Raw genomic sequence first — 19942 nt, forward strand, 5'->3', positions numbered from 1 at the left:
GGGGCTCAGGGTGGTGGCACAGTCCCATCCCAGGGGGGCTCAGGGTGGTGGCACAGTCCCATCCCAGGGGGGCTCAGGGTGGTGGCACAGTCCCATCCCAGGGGGGCTCAGGGTGGTGGCACAGTCCCATCCCAGGGGGGCTCAGGGTGGTGGCACAGCCCCATCCCAGGGTGGCTCAGGGTGGTGGCACAGTCCCATCCCAGGGGGGCTCAGGGTGGTGGCACAGTCCCATCCCAGGGTGGCTCAGGGTGGTGGCACAGCCCCATCCCAGGGGGGCTCAGGGTGGTGGCACAGTCCCATCCCAGGGGGCCTCAGGGTGGTGGCACAGTCCCATCCCAGGGGGGCTCAGCCCTCCTGCAGTGCCAGCTGTGGTTCTGCTGGAGCAGGGATCCTGCAGAAGGGGGGAGTTTTCCTCTGCAGCTCCAGGGCTGCTGGAGATGGGCCTGCTCTCCCTCTGGGAATGCAGGGCAGGAGAAAGCTGCTCTTCTGGGAATGCAGGGGGCAAAGGCTGCTGGGCTGTTCCCAGGGCAGATTGGATCCAGGTAGGAATGCTTGGCTCCTCCCCTGGGTGGAGCATCTCCCCATGGGATGGTGGAATTTGATCAGCCCTGCAGGGACTCTCACTGGCCATGGACAGCAGAGATCTCCTGGAGGGAGGATTGGCTGTGGGAGAGGTAAAGAAAACTGCCCAATGAACAGAGGATAACTGCCCCAGCTCTGACACATGGGGATACACACCCAGCTAAACCTGAGACAGTGGGTCTAAGGGCTGAGTGCTGTTGTGGCAGCCCCAGCCTGGCTGGCACAGGATGAAGGGTACAGGCAGGTCCTGTAGCTCAGCACTGTATCCTGCTTGTGGAAGGGTCCCTGTCTCCTGAGAATACTCTGAGTGAGCTTTTCCCTCCAGGATTCTCTCCCTTCTCTCCCTTTAGAGAGAATTCTGTGAGTAATCTAGACACATAAATAGATGAAGATTATTCTGGGTGTCAGATCATCCTGTTTTTTCAGGATTCTAGGAAAAGAAAAATGGGATGAAAAATGACTTTCAGAGCTTATTATAATGTATCAAATGAGGCACAATCTCAATTGGTTTGGGCATGGCACTAATAATGCCAAGGTTGTGGGATCAATCCCTGTATGGGCCACTCACTCAAGATCCTTGTGGGTTCCTTCCAGCTCAGAATATTCTGTGAATCTTATCCCGAGGCTGCCACACACTCCTTCCTTTTCATCTGTGGTGTTTGTCAGACTCTGATGAAACTGAAGAAAGAAGTTAATATTTTTATTGCCAACAAATAGAGGGGATTTTTGAAGACAATCAGAACACGGTGATTTACCCACCAAAGGGTGTCTGAGTCAGGCACCTGCAACATGCAGGTGTAACTGTAAAAGTTGAGCAACTGAGGCCACTTTGTTTCAGTTAAAATCTTATTGAACAGCTGTTAATTCAAAATTATTTGGGTTTAGATTTTATTTGATGTTATTTTTGAGGGGGGGGTAATTTGGCTGGTTTTTTAATTGAAGTTGGTTTAAATTGTGCATCTCAGCTGCTGATTTAATTTAATTTTAATATGAGTTATTATAGAATAATTAGATACCAAAGAACTAATAAGAATGTTTTTAAATTTAGCGGTGGTACTACACACTGATAAACACACCCTTAATAATTGATTGATCTTAATCACACAGCATTTTTGTGAAACTTGCATTAAATATGATTCAGATATAATTTAAACTGAATCAAAGAGATACTCAGATATCTATTACTGTAGAACAGCAATTTATCTTGCCAATATGTTCTGAGGAACAGAGAAGCTTTGCTACATCTATGATCAGCACTTCATGTTTAATTTTCTGCTCACCATGTCCTTTAAGTGGCTTTATAATGCAAATAAATTATAATAATGGTGTTATATTTTTCCATGAAGGGCTTGGATACCAAATATCAGCTGTAAACTGTCCGTGGCTCCAAACCTAAAGCCCATGAACAAATCCCAACTTCAGTTAAGAACTTGGAGCATAGGCCCAGTTTTTAGGGGGCTGTTGATGTGTTTGTGAGGGGCAGCTTGAAGGTACAGAGCAGAAAACAATCAAGGAGATCTGAAATTTGAGACTGTTATTATAGTCTGAGGAAAAACCTCCTCTTAGCCTTCTGTTCTATCAGCCTGCATGCTTAAATATTCCCTGCCAGCTCTGTAAATCCTTGCACCAACCCCCTGTTGTTACCTTGGGACAGGTGTAGTGCCTTCCTGGGAGGTTTTTATGCAGCATAAACCTCCCCAAGCCAGAACAGGTGTCAATGTCTAATTGTGTGTGCTTGTCCCTCTCATGTAACTTAACCTTGCAGCCAGCAAGTGTTTGTGTTAGAATCTCTTGGCACAGGGTCAGGGCATTGGGATGTTTTTAAGAACCCCTGGATCTGAATTCCTATGAATTTAAGTCATCTCAGGATCAGAGGGGCTGCTCCAAGCAGAGCAGGTCTGGTCTGTGGTGGCTGCTTCCTCAGCAGGTTCAGCTCTCAGCCTTCAGCTCTGAGAGCACAACTGCTGCTGTAATGAGTCATTAACCAGCCCAGTCAGAGGAGCCTGCCTCAAGAACCTGCCACTAAAACTCGTCAGGCTGATCAAAGCATCAGCCAGGCCTGCACTAACCAGGGGCTACCTGGACAGTTGTGTTGGCTGCTCCAAGGGGGCCAAATCTCCAGTGGTGGTGTGGGAGCAGGGATGTGGACCTGTGCCAGGTCACCCTTCCAACAGCATCCTTACTCCTTCCTTCTGCACAGAACAGAGCAAATGTCCTGACCTCAGAGTGTCACACAGGCTGGTTGGTGTTTATCCTGCTTATACACTGCTGCCTGAAGGCTCCATTTATTCCCACCCAAACTGGGATTCCCTGTGCCAGGCTGTTCTTGAAGTGAAGGGATAACTCATGTCCTGTACTGCACTGTCACACACGATGAAGAGGGAATATTAGAGACAACAAAGTATTTGTTGTTCTAAAACTGGGAGGGTCACTGAACTGCAGCAAGGGAAATTTGGAGGGTTTTAGCCCGTTTTCAAAATGAATTTTCACATGACAAATAGTGGCATTTATAAGCTATTGGAGAGGGCCCTAAAATAAAGAGAAGAGAGGTCAAAAACATGAAGACCAGCCAGGAAAGAGATCAGGAGGAAAGATATGAATAGCAAACCCCTCCCTGAAATGCAGACAAGTAATACAAGACAGCCAAGACCATTCCCATTGGTTGATTGCTTTTTGCTCTGACCCTTCTCAAATCATTTCATTTAGCTCTGCTGCTTCACAAAACTCTGTTGTCACACAGCAAAAAAGGCAAAAGGCTCTAGAGCAGAACCTCACAGCTCAAGGTGAAGTTTTGCCTTCAGAGGGGTTCCTTTGGCTCCCAAGACTCCTCAGCTGTGTATGAAAAACCTGTACAGGCTCAGCAAGAGCATCAAGGGATGCACAAGAAGCTGCCACTCCATAAACAGAATTTGGCCTGTTGGGTTTGGAGTTTTTATATCTAAGCCTTTGGTCTGAGAACCCCCAACATCCAATGAACATTCAGTTTTTGCAGAATGACTTTTTAGGAGGGAATTACTGAAATGTCATTGAAATCTAGACATTGTTAATAGTTATTTAGTATAATAATTTTTACTTTTTAATTTTTTTTTTCTACTTAAAGCATTTCAGATAGAACTGGCAACCTGATTGTGATTGGAGAAGGGGCACTTCTGAGTCAGGGCAGTCAGTACCTTCCTTTCTGCAGCTCTCGTGCCCTGATGTCCTGTAGAAATGCAAATAAACACTGTACAGGTGGCATGTGAGAGCTTGAAGTGTGAAAACAAAGTCTTGAAAACCTGGGGGACTACCTTTTGCTTCTGTTTTAGACAGCCCTGGCATCTTGGCTGCAACTGGATTATTACTTTCACTCTTGCTGCATTCTTGTTGAGGTCTCAGTGAAATACATTTTTCACTTTCCCTTTGGAATAGCTGACACTATTGTGGTATCACAGTATGCTGCTAAATAGCTGATTCCTGCTCTCTGTGTGGGGCAGTATTCCTCAGGAATCCCAAATAAATCTTCAAATAGAGAATGCTGCCTATTGTCAAATTATCATTAGGGATACAGATCTGGAGCGTCCATTAACAATGTCCTAAAATGTCAATAAAATGCCCAGATCCGTTAAAGCATAAAACAAATCCTTTCACAAAGGGAAATCACTCTCTGGCACATGAACTGGCTGTGGACAGAGAACCAGATCCATATCCCACAGTATTTTGTTGTTCTCAAGTGGATCCTATTTCCTCTGAGATTTGAGTGTGGTCTAAATGGCAACTTTCTGTAGTTTCCAAGACCTATAACAATTTCTTCTCCCACTTTATTTTAACAACTCCAGTAAATCATGGTCTCTTGTGACTGGGAGTGTTACAGCTGTGGGGTTTGTAAGCACAGCAAAACTTTCTTCTCTGCTGGTTAGCACAGACGGAAGCAGAAGCAATCCTGAGCATGTCAAGAATCCCTCTCCTTGCATGGATAAGCTTAATAAGGCAAACTTATTGTTGAGGGGAGGCACTCAACTGATTCCAAAAACAATTAGGAATTACACCAAACAAATAAGCCTTGGTGATTTGAGTTACTTGGGTGATCCACCTGATTCATCTGCTAAAAAAACATTTCCCTTCGTTATAGACTTGTTATTATCTCACTGAGTTCGAGCAGAAGCTTGCAGAAAATCACTTCTCTTTATTCATTTTAAGTGTTACAATAGATGCTCATAAATACAGTAGGACTGTTAGGAGATGTGGGTCAAGGTTATGAAAATCAACAGAGAATTTGGATGCCCAGATGCAGATGTCCAAAGAAGACCCTGATTTTTACCACAAAATGGTAAAAGCTCTTTTTCTGAAAAGTAAATTTTAGTGGTGCATGGTGATACTGTGATTTGGCTGCTAGCCAAATTGGCTACTACTTTTTATTCTTCTCTAAAATAAGTTTTCCAAGCCCTTTATGGACTACTGCTGCATGAGATGTGATCAGTGCACAAAGCAGAAAGAGAAATTTAGAGTAATTTTTGCTTTGGGATCACAGAAGTCACCCTGGCTGTGTGTTTTGTTATTAGATCATACCTGTGGTTTTATAAAACACATGATAATGGATTTATGTAGTTAATTTTTATTGCAGTTTATTTTTTGCTAAATATATGTTGTATTATATATATACAAGACAAAGGAAGGGCAAATGAAAATCCTGTTGTCTGGCCCACAGAATTCTGCTGCCAACTCTGTGAGCATTTCTTGAGAAACCAGAGACCGAAAATGATGTTACAGAGCCATAATTCAACTTTAATCTACTTTAAGGAAACAAGCCACTTGATTTTATATTACAGGAAAATAACCCCCAACCCTGCGTTCAAAGGATATTGTGGTGAGAGAGTTCTGCAGAAAAAAAAAAAAAGAAAAAAATATATAATGATTTTAATTATGTTTTCTCTAAGTGCTGTGCTGTAATATAAAATGGAGCTAAATTGGAGTTTTTTGAAACAAACTTATCTCTGGTGCTCCTGAATGGGAGTGTTGGAATTGATGATTTTAAAGCTGATTTTATTATCTGTGATTTCCTGGCTGTTAAATAGACAAACAGGGTCCAACTGGAAAAATCTTGTATGAAACAGTGTCTAACTACATCCTGTGTGTCCCAAGAGCTGGTACCTTTGGCTTCACCACAGTGACTTGGAATTTGAGTTCATGGCCATGAGTCACACTTTGCCACTGGGTTTCACCGGTTCTTTCTGCAAGTAGAGGAATTGTGACTTTCAAGAAGCCTGGATTCCCTCATGTTTCAAACTATGGTCAGTCTTTTCCCCAGTTTTCTCGTTCCAGTCCTGACCACTTCTCTAGTTTTTCTTCTTGGATCAGTTTCTCCCACACATTTCTTGCTTCTAATCCACTACTCCCTCCTTCCCCACTCTGCATTGTCCCAGCTCTTTGTCCTTATGCAGAAATTTCCTCTCATTCAATCTCAGTTTCTCTAAACCTCATCATCTCAGCTAATAAAGTTCCTCATCGTCTATCACTCTCCCCTAATTCCCCACCTGTTTCTTCCAGTTCTGCATTCCCTAGGCCACTCCTTTCTGTCAGCTCCTCCAAGACTTTGAGCAGCTCTTTGTCCTTCTCTGTCCTCCTCCATGGTGCCCCTCTCTGCCAGCCACGGCTTTTGTCTCCTGGGTGTATCCCTGCCTTTGCTGCCTGGGCGCTGGGAAGCAAATACCTGATGGTAGTGGAAGGAGAGAGTGAAACTTCTCGAAACTGACTTCGTGTGTCTGGATTTCAGCTCTTCAGGGTGTCTTTTATTTCTGTGTTTTAGTGTTGGCCTGGCATCAAACATTTAATGTTTCTGACCTCTGAACATAGTCCAGGAAAGGGTAAAAACGCCGCCGTGTAAACGGCCAGTGGGGAGAAGGCTTGGAGGAGATGCCTCCCCCGGCCGGAGCTGTGATCTGGGCGCTAACCAGGAGGTGGGGATGTTCCATGGGAGGATGGAGCAGGGAATCCGCGCGGGGACCCCGCTCAGCGCTGCTACTGCTTCATCGAGGAACAGGGGAGGGGGAAACAGAGGGCAGAGTGGGCAGCAAGGTGAGGAAATCCCCAGTCTGTTCACACCTTCTTTTTCTTCCAGTTTCTGGCTCAAAACTTTGGATTGCCGGGCAATGGATAATTAAGTAATTTTGTAGCTTGGCAAAAGTGTCTGCAAAAATGGACACTGAGGTCTATAGGAGTTGGTAATGCCACCAGGACCAGGATGTCTCAAGGCTTGAGGGCTTCTGTCACCACTGCAGTATCTGCAATGGTGCTGAGCCTTTCTGGAGACATCCATAACTGTGGGTTCAGCCAGTGCATTGGATTCCCTTTTTCCAGCTGCAAGGATCCTGAAGTGCACCTGCATGGGGTGCCCTTTTTCAGCCTTAAAGGGAACCTACCAGGAAGCCAGAGAGGGATTCTGACCTGGATCTGTAATGACTGGACAAGGAGTAATGGGTGCAAATTGAAAAGGAGGAAATTTAGGTTAGATATTAGAAGGAAATCTTTTACTGTGAGAGTAGAACAGTTGCCCAGTGGAAGCCTCATCTCTGGCAGTGTTGAAAGCCAGGCTGGTTAAAGCTTTGAGCAACCTGAGAGGTGTCCCCACTTATGGCAGGGAGGTTGGGACTAGGTCATATTTAAGGTCCATCCCAACCCCTCAACAGTCTATGATTCCATAGATTTGTTGATCAAAACCACTGAGCACCCTCATGGGCCAACTCTTCACCAACTGGAAGAGGTTGGCAGGGGCTGTGGGTGGGGGTGCTGGGGAGGCAGCCTGCCCTGGTGGAGCTTACATCCTGCCCTGGAGCAGTGATAAAATATGCAGGAGGTGGCTGCTGTGTCCAGGGATGTGCTCCATGGAGACAGAGTGATTGGAATCATTCCCACAGCAACCAGAATGCCAAGCACCCCCTCACTCCTTGGACTTCTTTACCACCCAGATCCATTGAAGCCAAAGATAACCCAATTCCAAAGCAGCTCACCCCCAGTAACAATTCAGAGAACACATGGGATGAAAAAATAATGTAGCTAAAAAGTCATAAAAATGAAGCCTATTTGATTAGATCCAAACCAGTGGTATCAACTGATTTTGCTCATTTAACCTGTCTCCTGATCGCAGTACAGCCATCATTTAGCTGCAGGGTGGATGTGTTCATACTGAACTATTAATCTGTTTCAAAATGCCATAACATTTCCATGAAGAACTTCCTAATTTTTTTTTTCAGAAATTAAATGTCTGTTTAAAGTTCATTCCCTCCTGCTGCAACTAATTGAAATGAGATTTGGTTTATCTTTATGACATGAAAATGAGATTGAGTTTCATAATAATAACAATAATGATAACTCTATAGATTTTAGGACTAGCAGTTAATAATTATAGTAATATGTGGAGATTAGAAAAGAGCAATGCAGCATAAACAGTCCATTGTTATTTGTTGAGATATGGGATTAGATATCAGTTCATACAATTTTTCTGATTTTGAATGTTTTCAGTTCTCATTGAATTTTAGACAAGTGCATTAATTAATTTCACCCCAGTATCTGGTAGTTTAAGTAACCTTTTGTGAACTAGTGCTCAATCTAAGCCTTTCCAAACATGGATTTTAAAATGGCAAAATTCTTGAAAAGCAAAAAGCTGAGGAATATAAACATTAATCAGCTGTCTGTCACCTCCCCTCTCCTGGGGGTAAATGATCAGGAATTGGCCTTGTGGGTGACTGGAGCATTCTGAAGGTGAACCTGAAGTCCATCATTCCCAGCTGGTGCACTGGGCTGGGAAGGGGCAGAAAGGATCTGTGCCTTGCCCAGACTCTGCCTGGTGGTTTGCATGCCAGGGCAGGAATCCTGGGGGCACCTCCCCGTTCTCCTTGGGGAAGGGTTTCTAAAAAACCAAAATCTTTCAAACCTGTGCAAGCACTGGTAGAATCAGCTCCCTTGAGAATTGCTGTGATTGTGTTGTGCCAAAGTCCACTGCTGGAGAAGAGCAGATTGTTCTGGAAATGCCTTTCTATATCGATACGTGTATGTGCTGACTATGTAGGTGCATATATCTATATACATATCTACATATAAAATATGCACATGTATTTTAGTGATCACTCAAAATCATGTTTGTTATCCTTTGAACAATCCTAGAGGTTGTTTAACTGTTATAACTTTGATTATTTCACAGCTAATGCTGCTTATTAAAAGGGTAATGATTTGAGAAAGAAAAGCAGCAATATAGCCCTAAAGTTAAAGGGTATATTCCAGAGCTACGTGTTCATTTTCCTCATGACAGTTTTCCTTTTTTTTTTTTTTTTTGTTTTGTTTTACCTGCTTTGGTTGCTTTTATTCACTGAAATTTCAAGTCATATGTGGAAAACTTCTATATATGGAAAAATACAACTACCTTGAATCATATTGCCTTTATCCATGGTGAGATTTACCTATAATGTAAATAACCCATTGATTGCAAAGGGCTTTTTGGGAAGGAAGGCAGTGTTTAATGCCAGTCCACAAAAATCTGGTCCATAGTGCTTTGAATTTTAACACCTTCTTATGATAGGAGTCCAAGAAAACCAAGGAGCCAGCAAGCACAGCCCCTAGGTTTGTGTTTTAAGTTATTTATCCTGTCTGTAGAAGACATGGGAGAAAATCTGATTTGAGACTCCTGACACTTCAGGAAGTTCAGATTTCCCAACCAAAACAGGAGCTAAAAAATCATCTTACAGCCCTCCATCCACAGAGGGTACAGAGAACAACAGTGATGGTTAAAGCTCTCAGCACACTTAGATTCAGGAGGTTTTTACCTTTGGGACATCCCCCCACCCCCCTGTGTGTCTAAGAGGAGGAAGGCTGAAGGTTTGATGGGGATGGGGGTGAGCTGCCTGTGTGGGGTGGGCACGGTGGCTTGGGGAGGAAGGGAATTGTTGTCATTGGAAGTGGGGTCTCCAAGGGGGCTCAGCTGAGCCCTTTTGGTGGGAATGGAAGGAATTAGTTGACACAAAGGACAATTGGCTACGATAGCTCTTTCAGAGGGTTATGTTTTATTGTGTAAATGAATGTTTATCAGCTTCTTAAAAATGCAGATTAAACACCTAGCACTGCATTGAACTTGGGGAAGAAAACACCTCATTGACTCAACAAACCACTGCCTTCTTTTGAGCTGATGGGTTCCCTTGTGCCAGAAGGTGTTTGGACAGTGTTTAATGTGAGCGTTGCATAACCAAGCAGGCAGCGATGCTGCTGGCAGAGCTGAGGCATCAGAGGAGATGCAGGACAAACAGTGCCCGTGAGGATATAGACCCAAAGATCTCCCCTTTTGTTGTGCACTGGTCACAGGGTGGCAATGAATGCTCTGCCTTTGAGCTAGAAACCAATCCACTGTTTAATAGGAAGTGCTGCCTTCCAAACTGGGGGTTGGATTTTGTCTGTGCAAGTTCACTGACTTTAGTGGGACCAAGTAGCTTCAGCAGAATAAGGTTTTGCTTGAGAGAGTCATTTACACATCCTGTTCTGCTTCCAGAGCTGCAATCTATCTGCTCTGGCTTTTCCTGCTGACTTGTGGCAGGTTCAGTGAAGAAAAACTCTCTGTTTCTTCATTACCCCTGTGATTACCTTATAGCATGGACAGGTTGGCTCCAATCACCTCTCAGGGTGGTGCAAATGAGAAATGACTCCACTGTAGGGGTTGAGGGGAGAGACACTTCACATCTGTACCAGTGGGGGAAAAACCAGCAATGCCATTTGCCAAGTCACAGAACCACAGAATGCTTTGGGTTGGAAGGGACCATGAAGTTCCAGGCCCTGCCAAGGGCAGGGACACCTTCCACTACCCCAGGTTTCTCTAAGCCCTGTCCAAACTGGCCTGAAACACTGTCAGGGATGGGGAAGCCACAGCTGCTCTGGGCAATTGTTGTCCTCAAGGACAGAAATTAGCTATAAGGAGTTTAAAAAGGTTTTTATTAAGGAAATAGATAATTTGTTCTTTGCAGCTTAGTTACTAAATAATGAAGATTATTTCAGTGGTCTGTAGGCTGAAGAATCAGGTCCAAATATTCCTCTTAAACCCCCCAGTTTAGAGGAACCAGGAGTGCAGTGCCTTCTTCACAGCATTCCACAGCTTCTGTCAGCACTGGAAGCCCCTCTTTCCAAGGACTGTGCTCAGTATCTTTCTGATGCCTAAAAAGATATTTTCTCTCTTTAAACCTTTCTCCCTCGTCATCCCAGGAAGTTTTGCAGAAAATGAGATTAAAAGCCCCTTGGAAACCTTCAAGTGGCCAGGCTGGTTTGTGTGGCAGCACATGGGGACTGCTCTGTCCCCTCCAGCCCCCTCCCACACGGGGCTCTCACATGAAGGGAGCACAATCAATAGGCCACAAGGGCAGCCCCAGAATACATTTCCAAAGACATGTTCTTGGCTGTCTTCACAATAGGAGATGTAATGACAGTGCTGACATGGAGTGGCACTGAAAGACTTCTGTAATAGGGCTGGTCAATTTTTTTCTCTGTTCAAAGGAAAATGAGGTTTTCTACTATGAATATTTTTCATGACAGGTGCCCACTTTCCTCTGAGCATGACAGTGTCTTGTTAAAACACAACACTTCCAAAGTGATGTTTTTAATTTGGAAAGTAATGTTTTTCATTTTTTGTTACCTGACAAGAAGAAGGAATTTTGCCAGGAGAAGAGACTGATGTAGATAGGAAAAAAAGACACAAATTTTCTTAGGAAACAAATTACTGTTTTCTATTTCACTCTGCCTTTTACCTACACCTGTAGGGACACACTTAGATCCTGGGCATCAGTGACAACAATTTGAAAATTATGCCACTTTTAGGGAGACTGTGTGTCAAAATGTATATTATTAGGAACAAGTGGTACTACCCTCCTGCAGATCAACAACCTCCTCAGGCCCAACTTAGTGTCTTCTGTGAACTTATTGAGGGTTCACTCGATCCCCTCATTGATAAAGATATTAAACAGGACTGAAGGTCTGTATAAAGTATTTTTGGTATCTCCTGAGGAGAGAAAGTTTGTTGAAAAAGGGGAAAATGGAGCCATTAGAATGATACCTGTCCCTAGCAGGTGATGCACAGATTTGATATTTATGGAAAGATTTGTTGAGACATACGGGACTCAAACTATGTGGTAAAGCTTTCAAATAATGTTGAAACAGAGAAAATGTTAATCCCCATTACCTGAGGAGCCTGGCCTGGCCCTGTAACATGGTTTCTTGTCTCACAGTTTTAATACATTTGGACATGTTAAAGCTGTAGGAGTTTGCACAAAGATGGAAATATCTTTGGTGGCATTGCAAATACCCATCCACTAAACCAGTACTTCTGGCACATATTTAATAAGCCTTTGATCAACATGCCCTGGAACCACTAAAGGACAAAAATCCCATTATAGTATTAATTTTTTAGTGCTGAGGTCCTCATATTCACTGAGATAAACATATTGTATTCTTTTAACACACAGCTGAATTACCATAAATGTTTTTAAAGGATGACACCCCAGATAATTCATTGGATTTTAATTTCTCTTGTGATGTCTCACAAAAAAGGAGGCCTTTGTTTTTCCTGGTGAGCTGTGTGCAGGCAGGAGGATTCTTTGATTTAGTGGCAGTACCTCAGGAGGCGTTGCAGCGTCAGTTAAATGTTCAAGGTAGCCCTTGGGGATGAATACAGCACTTATCCCTACCCAGCAAACCATGTCCTGCTTGGCAACAACTGCTCCCTGACTGACAGGGAGAAGCTTTTGATGTGTGAGCCCAAGGTGGGGTTCCCTGAGCCCCTCTCCCCTCCCGCAGTGGGGCGGTGGCCGGCGGAGCCGCGGCGGCCGCGCCGACCCCGCGCGATGGCAGCAGCCACTTCAAACATGGCCTCATGAATAGGGGCTCGCTTGACCCTTGACCACGGGCAGCCTCGAAATTGGCAGACAGAGAATCAGAGTAATTTGTATCATTTCAATTAGTTACTAGCTGCATAACAGGGAGGTCATGACTTTTTTGGGATGATTATTGCCCATGGCAACCAAACTTCAATGTACCATCAGTTTCCAAATACTTTCACTTAATAAATGTAAGTTCATAAACAAGGCCCGATTGTTGGGGACACAACAAAGCCAATTATCTGCGCTGCTGCCGAGGGAGCGGAAGATGACATAACTTTGTCGGCAAAATCCTTTTTATTAGCAACAAGAGAAAAAAGTCCCTGATAAATGGCTTTAATAATGTTGGCTGAATGAACAGTATTGATCTTTGACTATGTAAAATGGCGAGGAAAGGCAAGTTTATATAAGAGCACTGTTGTTGTACTATTGAGAGCAGGCCGGTTTTGTTTCACAGTTTGTTCTATGCACCAAAATTCTGAAATTCTAAAATCAATGTTGCCATTGTTGGGCCAAAACAGCACACCCTTACCACAGACAATGCAAAGAATTTCAAAATATAGATAGCTCCCTGATACATACAGATCGGATTGTAAGAAACATTGGGTTGTTTTTCCTTTCTGAAGAAAGGGCAGCTTGTTCCAGGGTGCAGACAATGGTGTGTCTACATGCCTGTGAAACTTCATGAACCCAGTGCAATAATTCAAGCCTTTGATTTGAAAAATGTTTTGTATGTCTTCCTCCACATCTGCAAATACCTCCACTTTCCCTTGATGCCAGCCAAGAGTTGTTAGCAGGCGAATGTTTTCCACTTGAGGAAGAAAAAAAAAAGTTAGGCACGTACATAAGTTTTGCTATTTGGCTTTTGTTTTTTGAATTAAAATAAAGGTTTCCTTCTTTCATGTCACAATCTATTAGCCACTGGGATACCTGGTATCACAGTTCTTTTCCCTTCACCCCTGCATTTGTAGCAGATTTGACGGTGTGTGGAAACCAACACAGGCACTGCGCTGTGACTGCGTCACCTGCAATCAGCCGGAGATGCTGCTGAGATTAATCATGACAGTAGGCAATATTTCCAACATTATTAGAAGAGAAACCTAATATTTTGGGACATCAGGGATCTCTGAGCTGTTGTCCATCAAACTGAGAACCTTCATTTTCTACTCCTTGGATGGGTAACCTTAAGTTTTAACCATTTCACAGGCGGCAGGTTCACACACACAAACACAGGCATGCTCAAGGCTGTGCCACATGCAGGGAGTAAATCCTGAGCACTCTTTGGAGCTGCTCTCAGACACTTGCACAAACAGGGGCACTGTGGTCACACCAAGCCTCTGTCTCCTCTTGAAGTTGTAGTGAGCTGCTGCTCACTGCCTTAACTCACCCTTTGGGTCATCTGTTTGTAAATCTCTGGGCATTTGCAAGACAGAAATGCAGGCACTGGTGTTTGGCAAACATCTGTCCATTCCACTGCATGGCTTCTAAGGGGAATTAATTCACCCTGCTGATGGTCTCTCAAGTACAATTTTAATGAGTCATATTTGAAGAATGCTTGAAGTTTGGGGCTTTAGGTTGTACAAAGAACTCACTACAATGTTTAATGACTCTGGATGAGCTGTTTGGACTGCATCATTTTGAAGGATAGAGTTAATGCCGCTTTTGTCTGAGGCTGAAGCAGTGCAATATTCACGTTAATGGGCTGGGAATTTTCATCACAGTTTTACTTTTTTCTTGCAGCTGTTGGTTGTAGGTCAGTGACATAAATTTTATTTAAGGCTTCATCCTGCAAAACTTTATTATGGATGGTAGAGATTATTGTCAGTGATACTGGGCACAGCAGTAAGTGCAACCTTTCATGCTAAGGGCTTGCAGGGTCAAGCTGTGCTCTATTTGCAGGAGTAAGCAGTGCCTCAGGTTAAAAGATACGGGGGATCTGGCTCCTACACTTTGGGAAAATCTCTAAGACCACACATAGCATTGAGCACATTTAGTTCCTCATGAATGCAGTGGGAGTTGAAGGCACTCAGCACCTTCTGGGATTTGGCCCAGAATAATTGTTTTCAAATGGGACTGCAATATTTGATTTTAGTTTTGAAACAACTGCAGTCCTCAGTCAGAAGGGAAGGCTGACATTGTTGTGAAAAAAAAAAAAAATCAGGGATTTTGTCCTCCCTCAGCAGAGAGCCTGAACAATTGCCCTTTGATTTAGAAAGAAAGCTCAGAGCACAAGTGAGCTGGACACTGCAGATCTGAGATGGATTTGCATGTTTACTTTGCCTGTGCCTGAGAAGCTGGTGGGAAAGAATCTGCTTTAAAATCACCACACCTTGAGCAGAACTTTTCTGCAGAATGATTTGGGACCTCCTCTTTACACCTCACTGCGTGGCTCTGAACTTACACACAAAGGTGGAGGTGCTTCTGGAATAAACCAGCAGGTCCTGTGAAGCTGTAACCAGCAAATTTCTTCTGTTCTCATTTGAAACATCTTGTGAGAGACACTGAGCTTCCTTGCTCTCCCCAGACCTGCTAAGTGAGGTGCTGTGACAGTGGCCTCCATGCCATCTCCTCCACAGCTCAGTTCCTCTGCATTTCAGTGCCACCCAGCCCCACTTGGAGCCCCTGAAACAACCCAGGCTTCCAAGTTTGGCCTGTTTTGGAGCTCAGAACCCTGCAAGAACTGCATGTGCATACCCAGAGACAGTGCACTTCATCTGGGATGGAGCCCTCAATATTCTCCCAGCATTCCCACACTCTGAAAGTCATCAGCAAACTCCACAAAGTGAAATGAGTGGTGAGACAGCAAATAAAAATCCATTCTCTTGCGTTCCATAATACCTTCCAAGGAAACCAACAACTCCTTCCTGTATCCTTTCCCCCCCTCCCCCCCATGATACATTTCTGAATATTTCTAGAACCTTTTCACACTCCTTTGGCAGCTGATCCTATCCCACCTTATCCATCATCATTGCTGCCTTGAGAGCTGATTCATTTATCTCATTGCTTTAGAGCTGTCACCCAGAGCTTTGGATACATAGACCCAATTTCTTGGATTTGGTCTTTCATGTGGCCTCTTCCCTGCTGGCATCCACTCAATCATCCCCTGTGCCAGCTGATCTCCTGAGCTCCTCATATGTCATACACTTCTCAACCACCTGGTGGTTGCACACAGGATCTACTTTTAGATCTCTTTTTCCCCCCACATTCCTTGTTTACTGACATATAATGCAGGATTCATCTTTTTGTGTCTTTGCAAGATTGTTTTTCTTAATTACAGGCAGAGCACAGCAATGCAGACAAATGATGGGTTTGTGTCCATTCTTCTTTATGTTAAGAAGGTTTTCCTCCTCTGGAAAATAATTTGGTGCTCATGAAATTCAGTTTTATTCTATGCCTCCTTTTCCTTATTTCTTGCTGTCTTGGCCCTAAATAAATTACTTACACTTAAAAATAATGTACTTATTTACATACTTTGCTCCCCACCATCCCCACAGGACCTGCCCTGCCATGTACACCTGGATGCTATCTTGGAATCACCCTTGTTTTTCACTGCCCACAGACTCTGACTTTGTCAGATGAAGCTCTGCCATTCCAAGTTCCTTTCATCTGCTCTCCTTTCCACCAGCTCCAATTAATATTCCTTGCTGCAGGAAGCATCTTCGGCATATTCCAGCACCTTTTGCTCTCTGAACATAATTCTTATCTAACTCTTGATATGATAAGTCATACTGGCCAGAGTTAACCTTATTACTAGAGATGTACTGAGCAATCTTGCAGTCATGAGATACCAGGGATATTTCAGTAATGGGAAATCTGCTTCCCATCCAAGATTGATTTTAGTGATGACCTTTAGCTGGAATGATACCTGTAAATTCTTATCTGCATTAATTTCTTGTTTTCTCTCATCACATGCTGTCAGTGTATGTGTATCTTGCAGATAGGAAGTATTAAGAGCCAGCCCTGTAACAGACTGTCTGTGAGGACCTGGAGTTATTGCAATGCACTCAGCTTTACTGCAGTGAAGTACCTGGGCTCCTGTACTGCCCCTAGGACACAGTCCTTAAGAAAAATGCAGATCCTAATACTGACTTTTCTGTTACTTACAGACTGGGAATTATTTCAGAGCGTCTTCATGTTTTCTTAATGTGACTTAGTACGAAATACATGGCCACAGGACTCAGTTTGCTAAAATCAGGGTTTAAAGAAACAAAATTAAATGGTAAGATTAAAAAATAGGGTTTAATTTTCTAACATTAGCTTTTCTTCCAACGTACCTTTTGTGGCATCTCAGTGACACGTGACACAGGGTAGTTGGGATTCTGTTTTTCTCCTTCTGCTGCAGTTTGTTGTCATTGCTGGTAAGTCTGAGTTCATTAAACTGTAAAAATGATCCATGAATTGGGGTGGAATATTCCCCTCAAAGATGGATTACAGCTCACACACTAAGGTATGCCTGTTAGAGAAATCAGTGGGGAGGTCCTGTGGCCATTGTTATGCAAGGGGATGGTCCCCTTTGACCCTAAAATATGTGTGTGTGTAGAGATGAGAGGACCCTTACTGTGTCTTACAGAATCTTTGCACCATTCATTAATTTTGGAGACCTTATGTGACAATCAGCTCCCTAGTGCTCCTTTCTGTTTGCTGTGGATGATATTTGTATGATGCTCCCTTAAACAAATTAACAATTTAAACTTCTGCTCCCTTGCAGATTATCAACATTTGAGTGTCTTATTGTCTCTAACTATTGTCTATAAATGGCAATACAGATAATTTAGTAAAGCAGACACCCCATTTCCTTATTGCTGAAATGATTGCAAAGGGATCTCCCCATGCCACACCATCCATGAAGAAATCTGTCCCTTCCATCCTTTAAACTTTTAGGGTCAGAGACTTTTTTATAAAGCATCTGATGGCCTTCTCTTGTATAATCAAAAAAAGTGCTCACAAAGAAGACCTAACTAATAGTGTGGACACGCTGTAGTAAAAATGTTTGCTCACTGCCTAAGACTGGTTAAAAAATATCTAGATGGGAATGGAGAATCATCCTCAACATTCTGTCAAAGCTGGGAGTTCTTGTCTTTGACCTTCTGGTCAGTCCTAGTTGCTGTGATTTGAAAAAGATTCAGTAGAAGTATCAGAGCTCCAAAAGAGCAATAAATACTGGTGGAAGCTTGAAAAGCTCATATATTGTAGGAGCTAAACTGTGGTTTTTGTGCTCAGTTCACCAAGGAGGTTTGATGTTATTTGTGGTGTCAATGCAGCACAGCAGGAGAAATGGGTTAACTTCTGTCCCAGTACCCAAACCAGGGAACCACTGCATGGACGTAACATTTTGAAAATATAATAAATAATTATTATGGAGTTCCCTGTCACTAGACAGTAAGGCAGAAACAGGACAAAAACAAAAGTTTAGGCCACAGTGTGAAGAAAAGAACATTTGTGGATACATGAGGTAAGGAAGAAATACATAAACCCTCTAAGTTCAGAATAAAATCAGCTGGTATCAGGAACATCCCCAACGGGTGTCTTACTGCATAACTGTCCGTTATAGGGGTTTTATATCTAGCACTAGATGGACCATTGGTCTGATTTAGTATTGAAACTCCTCTCCTTCTTCCATCATTTTCTCCTAGGGATACTTCCCATCAAAGTCTGCAATGTCATTTGAGTTAATTCATTAATTTTCATTGGCCTCTTCCCTGTCTTAAGCTGGGTGCACTGACAAATCAATTATGGTCTCTTCCCACGGCTGAACCTCCTTCTGGATGCCCCTGGAAGGTGTTTGTCACTGATCCCCCTCCAGCCTGAGCTCTGGGCTGAGCAGCCAGACTTGTCCATGTAGGACCCTCTCTGCTGGTGGCTGCAGCAGCTGGACTCCCTTTCCCACCTGATTCTGTCTGGTTTTCATCAGGTTCTACTTATTTCTTCTGTAGCCTGTAAAGGACTTAGCTCCTCCTTTTCTGTTTATCCTTTAATAAGGTCAATAGGAGAGTTTATGTTATCTTTTTAATTTTCTTACTCTTCTGCTTCATTTCTTTCTCCTAATTTCACCAGCTAGATGAAATCCATTTCTCTACTATTTTTAACAGATCACAGAGCAAAAATCACAGCATTTTGTCCTGGGAAACCTGTTTGTCTCAAATAGGAACTTCCCAAATGACATCAAAATACACAACTATGTCCTTATGTATTTTGTTGTATTTAATTTTTGAATGCACCTGACTTACTGCCAGTGTGGGACAATAAGCAGTGCAGAAAACTCCAGTGAAGATAAATTGTGGTCTAGTGACAAAATTCCTGACACATTTTTCCTTAAGTTTGCCAAGATCATCTTTATAATTTCACATTGACAAAATCATGGGGAGAGAAAGTAAAAGTAGAAAGTGAGGGAAAAGGAACTGGGTGTGGAAGAGTAGGGCTCGTTATGGCCAAAAGAGAATGTGAGAACATCATCACCTAACCCCTTGTGACCCTATGAATTTTTCCTCCAGTATTTCTCAAAGCCTGGGTCCTACCCTGCAGAGTGATCCTGGGCAAGCAATGACAGGTCTCTGCTCTGATACATCTTTAATCATCAGGGTTTGCTTTCCCTGTCCTTAGGCAGCCAGGCTCTCTCACTGCCAGTTTCTTACTATGTTTCTCCTGGATCTCATTGTTTTATGTCTCTGGAATTTTAGGAATGGCAGGAGTGGCCACGGCCACCAGTGCAAGCTTCTGTCATCTCCAGATCTTCCTTAGCCTCACAAACTTTGCTCCAGGTCCTTGAGTGCCCTGTGATGCAGACAGATTCAAGGTTTTGTGGTAATGGGAACTGTCTTCTTAAACTGCTCAGAACACAGTAAGGGACTGAGTTTTTTAAATGTCTTCAATCCATTCTCTCCAGCTGTGGGTGGTGACCAGCCCTCTGCCTCCTTTCATCAGCCAGCCTGATGTGACATCATGAGAACATGCTGACTTCAAGTGTTGACCCCCAGAGCATTAATCTCATGGGTGTCACAGCAGAGCCAGGAGTGAGGAGCTGGAGGACATGGCCCAGGTCATGTGGCCAGGTCACATTGCCTGGGGCTACAGGAAAGGTCTGAGCCCTCTGTGATTTGCTTACCCAGCTACAGTGGGGCCATAGAAAACACAGGTGCAGGCACTGGGCTGCTGAGGCAAAGCTCCCATGTGGGAGTGTGGAAATTGTGCCTCCAGAGGTTATCCCTGATTGGCTGCCAAAGAGACAGGGTACCAAAAAGTGCCATCAGAGGGTAATTTGGGGAAGCATGGAAGATCACAGCACTCTTGGGATGTGATCTTTCATCTTCCACCTGCCAGCCAATCTCCCCAGCTTGCTCAGGAGCACAAATCCTGCCTTGGGTTGAGTTGTTCTATGTGTTGGAAAACACCAGGACCGGGTCAGCCCCCATACCACACCCTGATGGAACAGTGCAGGGAAAACAAGGCTCTAGCTTTTCTCACACTGCTTTCAAGCAATAAAGGAA

The sequence above is a fragment of the Haemorhous mexicanus genome, chromosome 9 (assembly GCF_027477595.1).
Source record: "Haemorhous mexicanus isolate bHaeMex1 chromosome 9, bHaeMex1.pri, whole genome shotgun sequence".
Lineage (NCBI taxonomy): Eukaryota > Metazoa > Chordata > Aves > Passeriformes > Fringillidae > Haemorhous > Haemorhous mexicanus.